The sequence below is a fragment of the Anneissia japonica genome, unplaced genomic scaffold, assembly GCF_011630105.1.
Source record: "Anneissia japonica isolate Jap-2015-1 unplaced genomic scaffold, ASM1163010v1 scaffold287989_len141851_cov153, whole genome shotgun sequence".
Classification (NCBI taxonomy): Eukaryota; Metazoa; Echinodermata; class Crinoidea; order Comatulida; family Comatulidae; genus Anneissia; species Anneissia japonica.
This window is the reverse complement of record NW_022708804.1, coordinates 43,703-48,585: the sequence shown is the minus strand read 5'-3', so window position 1 is coordinate 48,585 and position 4,883 is coordinate 43,703. Positions and strand designations below refer to the sequence as shown.

Below are 4,883 nucleotides of genomic sequence, written 5' to 3'. Positions count from 1 at the left end.
GTTTTAATGAGTGTGTACAATCAATATATCTTAACGTGAGTAGAATTTTGGTTGCATAATTATATATAGACCTATATATTATATATAAATAAATAACTTCCTTTCCAGATGGGCTTTTTTTCGAGGATAATTTTGGGTTTACAGTATGCAACTAATAATTAAAAATTAGTGTTATTATTGCACTGGCACAGCTGGCTGTCGGCGTGTCAGCATCCTCGTCCAGATGTTGCCCAGATTTTTGACACGCATTGAAGTAGAGGTATCTATTAAATAAATTATGATTTCCTAGCTGGTGAGATTTAAGATGTTCAAGCCTAACATTAGCTCCCTTATTTGTAAGCTTGAAAGAGAGTTAACTATGAGAGAAAGTGTCTGAGGATTAGACTTACGCTTGTACTGTATCTTTATCGTCTATTTGTATAATACTCTCCTTGACAAAACGGGGGGGGGGGGCGCACGTTCCCCTACTGGATCCGCTCCTGACTTGATACTTTCTAAGTCAAATGGTCAAATAACCTCTCTAAAGGAGAAATAGTATTGGGAACATATTCAACTATTGTTGCATTTCTGCTGATTTCATATTATAAATTGAATTTACACCGCAAATTATTACTAGAAATTATTTCTAATTCTACTGTAATTAATTCTCATGTGAATAAAAATAAAATTATAAAGAATCTATGTCATCGTTGTATGAAAACATGCCAAATTAGTGTGGCCTGATTAGGGGTACCCCTATTTAGGAGATACCCTATTAAGGGGACACTATTTTAGTCCCAAAAGTGTCTGCTTTAATAGGGTTATTGATGAAAAGTGTTTTTTTCCCCCTTTTTTTTGTAATTTTGTTAATCATGGAAATTCCAAATATTCATTTATAACAGTAATACGGTGTTAATCGATTGTGTATTGATCTGTGAGATGAAGGTGAATGAACACAATCAACACAATAACATAATAATAAAACATAATAATAGGCCTTAGATGGGTTGTAAAGCGCATAATACACATTACTAGCATACATACAGCGGTTAAACCCCAGTGCAAGCGTTTATTTAATTATTCTATCTGCATTAAAGCAGGAAATAATATTAGCCCTAAAGATACAAATCAGCACCTCAAATTTGTGTAAAATCGGCCAATATCCACGATGGACTCTGAGATTGTCACAGCTGTAACTGTCGAAATATACGGTTCAGCAGCCTGTATAGTACAATTTATATCTTAACGCAAGTTGAATTTCGGTTTCTAACAAATAACATACTGTATGCTAAAGGCGCAATAAAAAAAATCACTATTACTTCAATTAACGTAGGCCCTATTTAGGCACGGTTGAATGGGGCCTTAGTCCAAGTCGTAAACATAGGCTATAATACGAGTTACAGCAGTTGCCGCTCCAAGAGCTATGCACTGAACAGTAGGCCTACCGACTTTTATCCGTTAATCATCCATCGTTGGTGGGAGGGATGCTAGTAAACACCATAGGTCTACAGGATCCACACGGATACGATTAAGTTATTACGAAAAGAGTAGATGTTTGCTTAACAAAAGAATTCTGGCCAGAATCAATAAATATTGCTGTAAATTACGCCGTCCCCACAAGTATGGAATAATTAATTTTACAAAAAATGTTTATCCTTCCCCATTAACAGTATTCCCTTTAACTAGGTTGCATTGCCTATTAAAGCTGCTCAGGTTAAACACAGTAATTAAAGTTGTTATTCAGACTCTAGACAAACAACAAATGTGTATTGCTTGTCTCTTTGTCTTCAATATTTTAAGAATATTTGTTATTAAAGGCCCTTCTTTTCCTATTCTTTGTTTTTCTTGATAAATAATGTAATAAATGCCTGGCTGACAAAGAGGTCTTCGCAACGAGTAAACTTTCAAAACAGATCTGCGATCATGCACGATTATGTATTTTTTCGTATTTTTGGGATTCATAAATTTGAAATTCGACTCTTCCTTTTATCTTTTTATAATAACTAATATAATGTATTTGTGTACCGTATTTCATTCAGATTTCATCAGATTCACTACAAAATACAGACGTTGCAAACAGCACTATGGAAACTACCTTAATTCTTATCCTTGTCGTTGGCCTAAGTTCAATTTTTGTTGCCTACCAAACGATAGGGGCATGGAGAGATGAAAATATGAAACAATTAAAGCAGAGTCTAAAAAGTCAAGATGATAAGCTAAATGAATTGGAAAACAAACTGAAAGAGAACACGCTGTATCTAAACATTCTTCGTGAGAGTGATATTACAAAAGGTGCCGACTATAACCACAATATTAAAAAGATCAGTGAAATCATGGAAAATATAGCAGAACAATTGGACGAGGGACGCGAAAAGCGTACTGAATTGAAAATGACTGTCGAAATGCTCAAGCAAGATATCAATTACGTAAAGAAAACATTAGAACAGGAAATCGGTAGTGTAATGCGAAGTAACTACGAATCATCTGCTGTTGGTCAACAAGTAAAGCAATGGGGAATAGTTGATCATATAGCGGCAATAATTTCTTTGCTAAAATTATGGTAAACAGGTAATTCAACAATAACTATCACTTCTTCCAGTAACATAGACCTATTTCTGAACGTTTGACGCTATACATACTGTCCATTATGTGCAATCTTAAGTAATCATCTTAAGTAATCCGTTAAGGCCCTCGGCATGCACCTTCCTATGTAATATACAAGGACTTTAATAAAACCTCAATCAGCTCAAATGCAATCAATGATAAAATTTACAGAGAAATAATTCTGTAAACAAAATAGTTTTACATGAAAAAATCTGTGGTGCTTGATTTAGTTCTGTTAATACAGAATTCCGTACAGATAGTTACCCGGAAATAATTCTGCGGTCCGATATTTATTATAGGCCTTTATATAAATACATATATAATAGGTATACAAAATTAATTCTGTGGCACATAATTGTTTCTGTACTAAGAGGATGGTTTTTGGTATTCTGAAGGTTACGCTAAATTAATAGAGAATGACACCCGTCCAACTTCCGTTAAATCGGCAAAATGAAAGTAATTTGAAAGTTTAATAGATGAAAAAAAATTAGTGATAGAATCAATCTTAATTTGGGTGTTTAATGAAGTCTCAATAAATTCTCTTGTGAAATTCTGAGTGTTATGCTTGATACATATTGTACTATAGTGTGGCGGATGCAGGATTTGGCAGTAGGGGGTGCGTAAGAGTCGACACCACCTCAGCCCCACCTTTATTGGGCTAAAGTGAGACAATTTTGAGAATATGGACCTCTAGATGGCGGGAAATTGCACTCCCATACCTTAAAAATCTTACCGGTACTAGGCCTATAGGTCTATGTTCTAATCAACAATACAATACAAGAATTATTTCTCTTAATACAATTTAGGGGAGGGGGAGATTGCACCGTATGCACCCCCATTCCCACTACATCCGCCCCAGCTGCATAGGCCTATTCGTCAGCTGTGACTCATATCGAGAAGTTATGCATACTGAATAATATATGGTCATTACAAGACTAGGAAATCCAAATAGAATATTTTTTATACCAGTGGCACGAAGTTAGTTACTATGTGATGAAGCTTTGTGACAGTTCCTGTTAAAATAGTTTAAACCAGGGATTCTCATCTGGCCGTCTGCGGACCATCTCCGGCCCGCGAGTGCGTGTTTCCCGCGAGTGCGTGTTTCCCGCGAGAGAGAAGCCGAAAATAATATTTTCAGTTAAACTGGACTTCAAAAAACTGTCACAAGCATCAAAGTCTAATCGTCTAATTTCAGTTACCAAGCAGGCAAGATCATGATTGTAACAATGTAAGATGACAGGGCCTACTACGTTCATATATCATTAAAAGTGTTTGTATTGGGCCTACTGGTGACTAATTGTGTGATTTATAACATTTTGACTTTTGCATTGCCAAACACAAGGGTAACTTTCTTAGGTCAAGGTGTCCGGTATGAGCATCTAGCGACTAATTAATTTTTTAAAACTCCTAATTTGGGAGAGGGAGACACCCCCTACCCCTTCCAACTCTCCCCCAGCTCACGCCTACGGCTATCGGATGGCTCTACGCGCCAAAATACACATCTTGCCCTGGCCCTTCAAATTTATTCAATGAAGAATTTGGCCCCTATTGCGATATAGTAGAGAACAACTGGTTTAAAGTATAACAGCGTGATAGTACTATCATTATATTAACGTGAGTATTTCGCAAATTTCGGTTGCATATTGTAATAGGCCTCTTTAATATCTAATATTATATACATACATAGTCCTACATACATACATGCACACATACACCCCCACACACCCACACCATGTGTATAAGAGACAGCATATATACAATGTTGTGGAAAACAATTCCTGGATCACGGTAAAGATACAATTTTGATAAGCCACTGCTAAAAAGTAAACGTAAGTAATCAGCCAGAAAAAATAGAACCAGAGCTTTCGAACCACTAGTCCTCAGTGGCGAGTGAGTGAGAATAGAAAAAGCGAGATAGTATAAAGTGAGAGTTATGCCAGCATGATTAAAAACAATAGGCTAGGTGAGATGAGAATAAACATCGTATTCATATTCAGTAATTATTTCTCCAAATGAAGATAAAAAAAGACAAATTCAAGTGTAATTAGTATAATTATATTAGTATAATAAATATGTTATTTTGAGACAGATACAGAACTTTGTTTGACTTTTATTTACTTTATATTTTATATACACATCTGTCTATGCAGCAACTTTAATTTACTGTGAAATATATATATATATATATATATATATATATATATATGTATGTAAGTATGTATGTATGTATATTATATACCGTAGTTACTTTCATGTGATTTATATATATATATATATATATATATATATATATATATATA

The 4,883-nt window shown here is 34.9% G+C and overlaps 1 long non-coding RNA gene across 1 annotated transcript in view; it reads left to right on the top strand.

Moving 5' to 3' along the window:
• Positions 1-4,883, top strand: part of LOC117106588 — a 12,707-nt gene continuing 7,824 nt past the window's right edge. Inside the window, exon 1 of the long non-coding RNA XR_004445098.1 lies at positions 1-35. This is a non-coding gene — a long non-coding RNA (uncharacterized LOC117106588). The remainder of the gene's footprint in view (positions 36-4,883) is intronic.